This window comes from Antechinus flavipes, chromosome 4 (assembly GCF_016432865.1).
Source record: "Antechinus flavipes isolate AdamAnt ecotype Samford, QLD, Australia chromosome 4, AdamAnt_v2, whole genome shotgun sequence".
NCBI classification, from domain to species: domain Eukaryota; kingdom Metazoa; phylum Chordata; class Mammalia; order Dasyuromorphia; family Dasyuridae; genus Antechinus; species Antechinus flavipes.
Genome location: NC_067401.1, coordinates 33704347 through 33717732, shown reverse-complemented (window position 1 = coordinate 33717732; position 13386 = coordinate 33704347).

The following is a 13386-nucleotide window of genomic DNA, read 5'->3' as shown; positions in this document are numbered from 1 at the left end:
CTTCAAGAATCCATCGCCAATTATGTAAAAGTCTAGTTATCTTTAATGGAGACCCATGCGTAAAATTTGGAGCCATGGCTAATAAAATTTGCCACTCTGGGATGGTTTCACAACACACATTAATTTGTGTATTAGTGTAAAAGGTGTATATCTTATCAGGTCTTGCCCCAGATAATTGTACTGCTCACTTAATGGCCTTTAACAAAATTCTAGCCACAAGCACTGGATAAGGAGTAAGGTTTTGTTCTGGTTGTGCCAGGAAGTTCACCCACTCTATCACACTGTTTGTAATGATCGTGTATTTAAAATCAGCTGGAGTCAGGAACTCAGGTTAAGGGAAAAATCTTCAGTCTTTATTGAAGTGAAGAGGTGAAAAAAGATTGTGATAGTAATATGGGCAAGAAGGATTGCGATAGCAATATGGGCAGCTGTGACAGGAAGCCAGCTAGCAGAGAAAGTGGGGCCTGAGCTCTCCTCCCCTTCCTTTTTTACTCCCCTGCCTCCACCCACCAGAATCATCATTTCCTATACAACACATCAGGACTTGCCCAAAGAGTGGGCGGGGGCCATTCTTTCTCCAAGCTTATATATTAATAGAGTATGGTCCAATTACTATTTAGCCTCATGTGCTTGGGACCTCAGTGCATCAACTCAAGCCTCAGCCCATTACACAAACCCTCCCAGCCTTTGGAAAGGGCCTCCTCCTCCTGTTTCTAAGAGAAACTCCCAGATAAGTAGTCTCCTCCTACAATTCAATTGGCGATCTTAGGAGCATAACCAACACCTTCTATTAAAAGGTCCCCAGCTCTGGGACAAAGAAACTCAATAAAAATCAAACACTGTGTACCCAGACCTTTGCAAAAGTCCTAACAGGATTTTGCTATTGAGTTATTTTCTCAACATAATAACTCAGTGTAATAAACCCACTTTTTTGTCACAAATCTTTTGCCTCTTCCATTCAGGTTTGCACATTCTTTTGCAAAGCCTGCAGACTGGCTAGGGGGATCCCATTGTTGTCAGGGGATCTTCTCAATCCTCATCTCTCATACCTCAACATTATGAAGACAGAAATGGTAAGATTTGGTATCGATTTGGATATGTGAGATAAGTGACAGTGAGTAGAGAGTATTGGGCCTGAGAGCCATGGTGACTGAGAGAATAGTGATATTAATAGCAATAGGAATATTTGGAAGAAGGAAGTATTTGCAGGAATAGATGAGTTCTGTTTTTGATATATCCAAATCCAGAGAAACAGGATGTCAAAGAGAGACTAAAATTGAATTATAAATGTATAAATCTTGGTTACATTTACCAGAAAAAATGGGGAGAGGCATGATTGTAAAGACATCAGCAACTACTAGTTGCTATTCCAAATTTCTCATTTATAGAAAGTCTTTGTGACAATAGTCCACATGTTCACTGAAATTTTTCTTAATGAAAACATGAGAAGGTAGTTTGTATTCAATAACAGACAATAATTTAATTTGAAAATTAAAATTAAACTGAGATCAATTTGCTAGTGTTAATGACCTCTCTCAATTACAAAAGATCCTGCGTGAGGGTTGACAGGGTCTTTTAAACTTAGGTATATCTTGCTTCTGATTGGTATGATAGTACATTATTTGGACCTTCCTTGGCAAAGGTAAAACAATTCTGGTTGGTAGGCATTTTAATGAGGTGGTGAATTAAGAGTCACCTCAACCCCTCCCATTACTTCCTCTTTGGGAGATAGGAATAATTCTCAGATGGCAGGATTAGTCTGCAGACAAGGGTGTAGTCTATAAAGGCTTTGTTTGAATCAATTTGCATTTGAGTTAAGTGAGTGGTGAGATTACAAAGATGGATAATATCAGGGTGGAGATACAAACTAAAATAATAGAATTGAGATTCAAATGACTAGAAGCTACCAGAATAAAGAATGGAAATGATTATAAAACAAAATCTTGACCTACAGGTAAGTTTCTACAGAATTTAGGTGAAGAGTGAAATTAAAAGGTAAGGTATTTGAACTCATCAGGATATGAAAAAGTATGAAAACTTATGCCAGCTTGATGAAGTGTTTAAAATAGAATTAAAATCAATTTTCAATTTGACAATGACCATACAATCACTTAGAAATGTATTGCATAAAATCACAATTCTGTTGTTTGCTAATTCAAAAAATGCATAACGGTGGTAAATCAAAAGGGAATTCAGAAATAACTGTGATCACGGAGATATTATTTTCCAGTATCATGAAGAATGAATGTCCTGAGCAGAATGAAAGAGAAGATGTTATGATGGCTGTGTTATGAAGTATCTCAGAAGAATTTGTAGGCTTAGGCTATCTCCAAATCAAGAGGCAAAAATTTTATTATTAAGCTATTGACTGGCAGGCTAAGTTTCAAAATGGAGTTAGTGATTAACAAGGAGAAAAACAAAGTGGAACTTGCCATTAAAAAGGCGAAAGATGCCATAAGGCAGGCTAAATTCCTACCTAATGAACTAGCCATTGTGATGGCTTAATAAGTGGGCAAAGCTCCTCAAAAATTTGTCAAGAACAAGGGGAAAGATGGGAATAATCTGATATCATGAGGTGGGTTAAATTCTTAGTGAACTAGCTATTGTGATGATTAGTAAGTGACCTAGGTTCCTAAATGGAGTTAATAAAGAACAGAGATACCAGTAGGTTCTTTTATAGAAGAAAAATAACCTCAGGGGTAGGCAGCTATAGATTGACCTTCAGATTGGTTACAGTAACTGTGGGGTCATGATAATTTTGCCAATGTAAGAAATTCCACAAGGAAGTTAACAGAGTCCCACTTTAGGAGAAGTACTCCTCCCTGCTTGTCTCAGAGAATAATTTGGCTCCAGATATTATACAGTAATTCTGGTCCCCTCCTTTAATGCTCCTCTCGATGGCTTACTTAGCTAACAAGAACCTGGTTTTGTTGGGATCTTATTCACCCCATCAATAATAGTCAACATTTATATAGTGCTTACCATATGCCAATCACTGTGTTAAGCATTTCAGCAGACCAGAGAAGATGAGTACCTCTGGTTTGAAGGCTACTTTCCACATTTGGTGTCTATTTGCCAAACAACTCCTTATGGCCATAAGAAATTATAGCATGCACAGCAATTACACATTACATACACAAAGTAAACCATTTCTCTGCAGATGGGCTAACCAAGTTAAGGGTCCTCAAATCCATTGTTGAGTTAGTGGAATGTCTATCCCAAACCTGTGAAAACTTTTCTCAGGAGAATGGGCAGATGTGAACAATTTGTTCCAATGGATCATGAAGGCAGCAAAAACGGGAGCTGGAAAGTGAGTTACTGATGGGATTTAGGAGAACAATTCCAGGCCCAAGTCCCAAGTGATGTGATTTAGGATTCAGCATCAAATGTTGAGGCACCAAATGTGAAGAATTCACAATGGCCATTCTCTCTGACAAAAGGTCAGTTTAGTTAGAAAAGGTTACAGTCAAAATGAAGGGATACAACAGACACCAGGTGAATGTTGGAAACGATCTTTGCATGAATTTAGAAAAATAAAATACTGTTTAAAATTTTTTTTATAAATAAAATTTGCAAAAAAGAGAAAAAGATTCTAAGAATGTTAAATGTGAAATAGAGTTCAAGGAAAGGGGGGGGGGGGGGGAGGGAAGGCGGTAATAATTAATAATAGAAAAGGCAAACTCCCTAATGGAATTCACAATTAACCAGAAGAAAGGAATATCCTATGAGGTTGGAGCATACCTTTAGATGGCAGGCTAAATCCATAGAGAAGTCTAGCACCTTAATATAGTTAATTATCTATAAGGAGAAAGACACCATGAGGCATAATGAGAGGTAAGAGGAGAGATACTACATGGTATCGGGGAAAGGGAAGAGGAAAAACACCATGAGGCAGAATGTCATAGCAAACTGATCCAAAACGGTTTGGCAAAAATGATGTGAGCCATGGATGGATTTATAGAGGAAATTTAACCTCAGGGCTGACTTGCATTTCTGACTGGATGACTTCCACAGAGGGTAGAACTATGAGGCTAAATCGATCCTTATCAGTGCCCTTCTCTACTTGCCCCAAGGAGCAATTCTATCAATGCTTCAGTCTTTCTCTGCCAACCACATCCAGCTTCTCAGAACCTCATCACTATTATCAGTCATCTTGACTTTTGTCTTACCATTGCATTTCAATGATTCTAAAAGAAAGAGTAAGGACAATAATTTCAGTAACCCTGCCTCATTTAAATTCAACTTATGAGTGAATCAAAAGACATTCCCCATACCATTTTACCATTTTTAGCTACCTCAAAGGCCTGTGGTGACAGATAAGTGACAAAACAGCAGGTAAAGATACACAGATAGTCACAAACTTCACACAGACCACTGGATCATTCTCACTGGACTGAGGCAGCAGTAGGATTCAGTAGTCCCATGGCTGTCTAAGCAGCCATTTCTCACATCCTGGCATGAGGAAAGGGCTAGAAAATATGCCTTAAAAACCTTAACTCTAGTCTACTTACAGAGGCAGGCAATGATCTTATCCTGAGGTCAAAACAATGTTCAAAAAAACTTTTGCAAAGATGATTCCACTTACTATTGATGCATGGAATGGGATCATGTTTATGAACAACACAAAATCCAGTAGACTTGAAAGACAAACAGATCTTGTTGCAAAAAACAACTAGGAGCGCTGAGAAAAACAAGGTTGGCAAATGAAGGCCAGCTTGCTGAATTCAGAGCTGGATACATGTTTTTTCCTGGAGTTTTCTGAAGTACCATGCAGCTAGCATAGGTCTTACAATCAAAACTAAACTATTCAACAAGCCTCCAAAAGGACTGAATGACAAGCTCATGACAAAGTGATGACCATTTGCAAGACAATACTAAACCACCATCATCAATACTTATGCTGCATGAAGAATCCTCCTGTGGTCAAAAGAAAATTTTATGAAGACCTGGAGACTCTCATCATTGATGTGCCAAAAGAGACAAGCTTGTAATTGTAACTTTAAGGCAATAATAGGCACACAGATTGTGAGACATGTCTCAGAGAATCCTTGGGAGGAATGGAGTCGTAAACAGCAATAACAACAGTCACTTCTGAAGACTTGTACATCTCATGACCTTCTCCTCAATAACACCATCTTCAATTTATCTAAATGCAATAAAACTTCATGAAATGCTCCCTCACAGCAAATACAGGCATTTAATAGACTACATCATTGTAAAGAGAAGAGGTAGAGAATGTGAGAGCAACAAAGGTGACATGTGGCTCAGAGTGCTGCACTAATCAGACTTATCCTCGTCAAGCAATTAACAAAAATGCCTGCCCCAAAGACCGGAAGATTTAATGTCAACCAATTAGAGCATTTTTCCTAGTAAAAAAAAGTTTGTTGTTAACTTGGAGGGAAAGCTGAGCCAACACTTGGTCAGCAACAGTGGAGCACAAAAGGAATGGGCATTTTCAGAAATTTAGTATACAGTACTGCATTTACTCATCTGGGCCTGAACATTCACAAACATCATGACTGATTTGATGAAAATGATGGGGAAATTCAGAAGCTGCTAAATGAAAAGCAAAAACTGTACAGGGTTTACCATCAGGATAGTATAACTGTCTCTAAGAAAGTAGCATTTAACTCTATCAAAAACTTGAAGAGACAGATGAAATTCAATGTTACACAAAGAGTCACAATTCAGTGTTTTTATCATGATGCCCTGAAAGCTCTCTCTCTATATATGTGTATATATATACGTATATATACATATATATGTATATATGTATATATACACATATATATGTATATATATACGTATATGTGTATATATATATATATATATGTGTGTATATATATATATATTTATCACTTCTTTTGACTTCCATGTGAGTGTTTGTTTTATGTGAGTTCTTTGCAAAAAAGTCTTTTAAGCAAACCTACACTTAGCCATGAGAATTCTCAGCACATTGCTTAGTGATAAGGATATTATCCTGGAGAGATGAGCTAAACACTTCCATACTATTTTCAACAGATCATCATTGACCAATGCTAAGACATTAACTGTATATCTCAGGTTGAGGTCAATCCCTCTCTGGTCAAACTTGAATGCCATTCAGCTTCTGCCCTATGGCAAAGAACTTGGTGTTAATTCCAAACTAGTAGTATATGGGGGGAGGTGTCCATTGCTCATGCAAATGCTGATTGAAATCTTCCAGATTATATACCAAAAAGAGCTGTCCCTCAGGAGTTCAAGGATGCTTCCATTGTCCATCTTAATAAAGGAAAATGAAATAGATTATCCTGCAAAAATCACAGCAGGGTTTTTCTCTTAGTAATTTCTGGGAAGATTCCTACCAGAGCCTTCCTTAAAAGTCTAATCTTTCAATTGGAAGATGGTCATTTGTCTGAGAGACAATATGGCTTCAGAAAGGACAGAGGAAGGGTCGATAAGGTGTTTGCTGCCTGACAGCTCCAGGAGAAGTGTCAAGAGCAAAAGAGAGGTCTGTATACAATGTTCATCAATCTGACCAAGGTTTTGATACTGTCATTGTGAGGGCCTGTGGAAGATCATGGCAAAATTTGGTTGCCCAGAGAGATTCATCATTGTATTCCAGTTTCATGATGGCATTTTTGCCTGAGTTATGAATAAGGGACAGTGCTCTTGTATTTTCCCAGTTACCAAAGAAGTGAAGCAAGACTGTGTGCTTGTTCCCATGCATGATATTTTCAGTGGCGTCAGATGCCTTCAACAAGGACAAAAATAATGTCAAGAAGGGCAGCTAGGTGGCTCAGTGGATAGAGCACCAGTCCTGAAGTCAGGAGGACCTGAGTTCAAATCTTATCTCAGATACTTAATACTTCCTAGCTGTGTGACCCTGGGCAAATCACTTAATCCCAATTGCCTCAGCAAAATAATAATAATAATAATAATAATAATAATATCAAGGTCAGCTATCTCACTGATGACAAATTATTTAATTTGAAAAGATTAAAGTTGAGGGAGAATTGGTATGTGACTTTTTTGTTCATAGATGATTATGTATTCAGTGCAGTCTCTGAGGCTGAGATACAACAAAATATGGATAGAGTCTCTGCTGCTTGTGCTAATTTTGGCCTAACAATTAATACCAAAGAAACAGAGGTTCTCCTCTATCCAGCCCCATATTATTCATATATTGAACCACTGGTTACAGCACATGCAGAGATTTTGAAAGCTATGGATTAGTTCACTTACCGTGGCAGTATACTTTCCAGGAATATCCACATAGTTAATAAGGTTGACACATGCATTGCCAGAACTAGTTCAGTGTTTAGGAGGCTTTGAAGAAAACCGTGGGAGAAGCGATATTGAGCTGCCTAACAAACTCAAGGCCTACAGAGTCATTGTGCTGACCTCATTGTTGTATGCCTGTGAAACCTGAACAGTCTTCCAGTGCTATGCCAGGAAACTGAATCACTTTCATTTGAACTGTCTTTATTTTTTTAATTATAACTTTTTATCTTCAAAATATATACATGGATAATTTTTGACATTCACCTCTACAAAATCCTGTGTTCTAATTTTTTTCCCTCTCTTCCCTCTACCACCTCCTTCATTTGATAAGTGATCCAATATATGTTAATCGTGTGCAATTCCTCTATACATATTTCCTTCTAAAAATATCATGTTGCACAAAAAATATCAGATCAAAAAGGGAAAAAAAATGAGAAAGAAAACAAAATGCAAGCAAACAACAACAAAAAGAATGAAAATATTAAGTTGTGATCCACATTCAATCCCCACAGTCCTCGCTCTGTGTGTAGATGGCTTTCTTCATCACTCAACAATTAGAACTGGTTTGAATCATCTCATTGTTGAATAGATGTTGGGTCCCTGGCGTGCTTCTGCTGTGGGAGGAGTATCTGCCCTCTACTTACCCACCTATCTGGGGTCCTCGGGGTACCGCCGGCTCCCAACAGGGAAGAACTGCACTGAGTCGAACTGCCATGGAGTCAATCGGTGCTTTATTCAGGGTCGGTTACATGGTGCAGAAAAGGTGTGGCAGGCCATACAATCAGGGAATATTTCAACTTATATACTCTTTAAGCAATGGCGAGCTCCAATCAAAAGTTAAATGCAGGGTTTTGCCTTTTATGGCTGTATATAGATTTTAAAGACTATGTGTCTTAACATTAGGAAGTGTGTGCGTGTCACATGCCTGTCCCAAGGGCCTCATACTCCCCTTACTCAGCAGGAAATGTAGGCTCAAGTTGACCCTGTACTCCAACAAATAGAACCACGTCCATCAGAATTGATCATTGTATAATCTTGCTATTGTCATGTACAATGTTCTTCTGGTTTTGCTCACTTCCCTTAGATCAGTTCATGTAAGTCTCTCCAGGCCTCTCTGAAATCACCCTGCTGATCATTTCTTATAGAATATGAATTGTCTTTCTTAAGGATAATCTGAAGATCACTGGACAGGATAAGGAACTGGACACTGAGATTCTTTCTAAACTGACCTGTCAAGCTTTCAAACCTATGGCAGACAGCTGGGCTCTCCAATGGTCTGGCTATATTTTTCACATAGCAATTGTGGGTTTGCTTAAAAGACTTTTTTGCAAAGAACTCACATAAGACAAACATTCACATGGAAGTCAGAAGAAGTGATTCAAGGACATGTTCAAGGTCTCTATGAAGAACTTTGGAACAATTGTGAGACACCAGCAAAAAAACTGTCCAGCATTCATCAAAGAAGGTATTGTAATCTGGGAGCTCAGCAGAATAACAGTTCAAAAGAAACATGAGAAGTACAAATTTAGAGACATCTCTAATCCAAATGTTCTTGGACCAAAAGGTCCAATCTACTTGACCTGGGTAGAGCCTTCTGAGCTTCTATTGGTTTGATCAACCAAAGTGGACATACTGTACCTCAACTCCAACAGAGGTATTATTTGGTCTTTTTCGAGAATGAAGGACAATAGTCCACCATCATTTGATTCTCACAACAACCCTGGAAGGTGGGTAACATTGCTATTTTCCTCTTCATGGATCAGGAAACTGTGACCCTGTTGTCCATTTTTTCTTGCCAAACATACTGGAGTGGTTTGCCATTTCCTTCTCCAGTGGGTTAAGTCGAACAGGGTTTAATGACCTGCCCAGGGTTATACTGTTAGTAAGTATCTGAGGTCACATTTGAACTCAGATTTTCCAGATTCCAGGTTCAGCATTCTATCTACCTGCCTCCTACCCTAACATTATGCTCTCTTTTATAGATGCCATTGTCTTGATTGCATCAAACCTCAAAACAACACAAAATTTTCTCAGTAAAATCCATTGTCAGTTAAGTCTAACAAATCTAACTAACCACATTGGAAAAAAAAACAAGTGAATGAGAAGTACATATTACACAGATTAGAAAATGAAAAATTTTGGTTAGTGAGCCCATTGAAATATACAGACATAGATGGGACATAGGAATAGAACTTGTGATTTCAGTGGTATGGAGTACTACTGAATGAGGAAACTTCCTCTACCAATACAACTTCTTCTTGTACCCTACCAATACAATACTTCTCTGCAACTTATATTGAAGAGTTGCCTAGAACACAAAAGGTTACATAGTCTACCCAGGATTATACAGCCAGTATATGTCACTGACAGGACTTGAACTTCCCAGCTTTGGGAAAAAGGCTGTCTCTATCCACTATACCACATTGCTTCTCATATCATATGGAGAAACGTGCTGTAGATGAACTACGGACTGGACACAGAAGTAAATAGTAAAAAAAAACTTCATGAGAATAGTACCTGAAGGAGGAGTAAGTAGGGTGTTCAGTGAACCCAAAGTGCATATTACAGTCTCCCAGTAATGCCATATACCTGTAAACCATGGAATATCATGATCTCAGAAGAATAAAAATTAAGGGTAATGTTTAGAGCAATGAAAAGATTTTGATAATTCCAAGCAATCTGTAGTATCCTACCAATAATGTCTTGTGCAACAAAGTAATAGAAAAGACATTATTGAGAAGGCACTTTGCTAGGAAAAAATAGTAGGCTGATCAAGCAGCAACAGTGGGGAATAACAAATGGACAGCTGGACAGCTGAATGTTTCTCTGGGACCTAGGAAAAAATTTATAAATTCAGAGGAAGTCTTTCAGCTAAGTGGAACACTGAACCTGGAGTCAGGAATGCCTGGATTCTCTGATACTTAGCAATTGAATGGTTCTGGGTAAGTCACTTAAATTCTGTCTGCCCCAGTTTCTTCATTTGTTAACTGGAAATAATAGTAGCATTTTCCTTATCAGGACTGGTATAAAGATCAGTGAAATATCATATGTGAGATGCTTTGCAAAGTTTAAAATAATATATAAATGCTAGCTTTTTTAATGAATTGGGCAGATCTATGTTAGATTTCTGAAAATACATAAATAAGAATCATACTAATTGAGGAAGTATGGAAAAGAGAAAAGGGCAAGACATACCAATTGAAAGATTCAGTGATGTTGTGAGAAGGATCCTGGATATTTCAAAGTGTCTGGACATGTCTATGTTCACTCACAGCCAGAAGAGATTTACCTGAATAGTGGAAGGATTTTGTAACCAAGCTATAGGAAAGGGAGTTGAAGAAATTGAGGATGCTTAGCTTAGATGGTAGAAGACTCAGAGGATTTATAATAGCAGTCTTTGGTATATGAAAGATTTTCATATGGGAAGAATTAGATTTATTGGATCATTGATTTAGAAGTAGGAGGAGATGTAGAGGTCCTCCAGTTTACACTTCATTTTATAGAAAAGGAAAATGAATCTCAGAGAAATTGTGCTTGCTTGCTCAAAATCACACAAATATATGAGGAAGAATTGGGATCCAGATCTTCAAGATTCCAAGTGTAGGAATCTATTCTCTTCGGTCATACTGCCTTCCTTCATTCTTTTTGGTTCCACCGGGCAGAAGTAGGACTAGCTGGTAAAAGTCACTTATCAATTAAGCTTTCTTAATAATATCAATTGTTCAAAGTGAAATTAGGAAGGATAGTTTCAAACATCACAAACTCTCAGAAGTCATTTTCTTCCAGTGAAACTCCTTATAATTAAGGACTATTTCTTCTTGTCCTTTTATCTACTATAGTGCCTGGCTCATAGTAGGTTTAATAAGAACTCTTGGTTTATTTTGTCATGGTTTTGAGGTTCTGCCCCAGGTGGCCAGGTTGGTCTCCCCAGTCAAATTGATTGTCCTAACGTGGATCTGACTAAGCCACATCTCCTATTCAATAAATTCCAGTGTCTTCCTTCTATCTCGAAGATCAAATATAAAATCCTGCTTGGCATTTGAAATTCTTCACAATATGCTTTTTAAAATGTAAACAATGTCTTTTAAAAATGTAAATAATGTCTTTCCCCATGAGTCTATTAGTTCCTTAAAGGCAAATACTGTCTTTTGCCTTTCTTTGTATCCCGAAAATTTAGCACAGTGCCTGACATGTTGCAAGCTTCTAATAAATGCTTGTTGATTGACTGATGAATCTTGTTTGTCTGCTGAAGAAATAACCTTTCCTGACCTGGGGGTTTCACAGCTCTATTGGCCAAGAGACCTTTTCTTTGAGACATCTCTCATATGTGTGAAGGTTGTAGAGAAGTAAATGTTACCAGTAATACTTGCCCAGAATCAATTCTCAGTTCTCTGAATTTACAAGCAGAGGGAGTGTCTGGTACAATCTCAGAGCAGCAGACAGCGCTCAAATCATTTACATTAGGCTTTTGAATACATTATGGGCTTCTTTTGCAGCCAGGGATTTGCCTCACTGCTTAAGTTTTGCTTAGATAATATTGAAATGAGTTTATCTTCCTAGAATACACACCAACTGACAGAAAGGGGCAGGTGCCCAGAATGGGAAACTAAACTGTTATTAAACTTCTGCCATAGATAATCCACTTGTGGGTAATAAAGAGTTTATTTTATGTAGTGATTGTTGTCTGGAAAGGACCTTCGAGGGAAAAAGAAAATCACTGCCCAAATCATCCAGTCGATGAAAATGTGCTCTAGTGCACACAGTCTTGTGGATGTTTGCAATAGAAATAGACAATGGGCTGTGTTTTTTGGTTTGGTTTTTTTAAAGCATGTTTTTCAGCTTCCCCTCTGAAGTTCAGTGTTCTCACTTAGACTATTCAATCAGTCAACAAATAACAGTACAAGGCGCTGTGGTAAGAAAGACAAGAAAGGAAAGAAAGAGTGATGAGAAATAACATGCAAGCAACTATGTACGAACAAACTATATAGGAGAAATAGGACATAATAAAGAAAGAGAAGGCACTAGAATTAAGAAGGAGCAGAAAAAGCTTCCTATAGAAAGTGGAATTTCAGCTGGGACTTAAAGGAAGCCAGGGAAACTAAAAGGGGAGAACCACTGAAATAGTCTTCTGGGCAACTAGATAGCACAGTGGAGTCAGGAATACCTGAGTTCAAATGGAATCTCAGACACTTACTAATAGTGTGACCCTGGACAAGTCACTTAACCCTGATTGCCTCAGGATGTGTGCGAGGGACAGCCTTCTAGTTGATCTCCTTGCCCCGAATCACTCCTCAATTCAATCTTTCTTCTCCTCAGCTATGAAAGTGATCTTCCTAAAAGCACAGGTATGAACAGTTCACATACATTTAATAAACTCCATTAGCTGCCTATAATCTCCAGGATCGAAAAATAAAATCCCCCTTTTGGCATTCAAAGCCTTTTCCAATCTGTTCTTTTCCACTTTCTGGTCTTCTTAAGCTTTATCCCCTCCAAGTATTCCAGGACCAGAGATACTAACCTTCTTGCTTTTCTTCCAACACAAGATTGCATATTGACTCCTTGCCCAGAATGTCCTCCCTTCTATCTCTTGAATTTCTTCAAGATTCAGCTCAAATCCTATCTTCTGCAGGGAGCTTTTCTATTCCTCCATCCCCAATCCTGATCTTCCTCCTGAGGAAGATATTCAGTCTTTGTATATCTGGTATAGCCAACACTCCCATCCTTCACCACACACATGTTGCCTACCCCATTAAGACTGTGAGCATCCTGAGAATTGGGACTGTTTTCTTGCCTCTTTTTGTTGTTGTTTTTGCCTTTCAGCCCCACCACTTAGCACAGAGCGTGTCACATAGAAGGTCCATCCCAAATGTTTGTTGACAGGTTGGCTGCTGGACCTCTGTGAACTGTTCAAATGGCTTAATTCATAAGGAATTCTTTTAAAAGATGTTAGGGACCCAATGCAGTCTATAGAAGCCCATTTTGGGTGGACACCACTCCCTTCCTTGTACCTGATCATTTGTACTTGATCATCACGTTGTTCTAGGGATGGAGGCTCCTACACTTTGTCTTCCCCTACCTCTTAAAAAATGGCATGAAAAAGGAATGATTTAAAGAGCTCCAAAT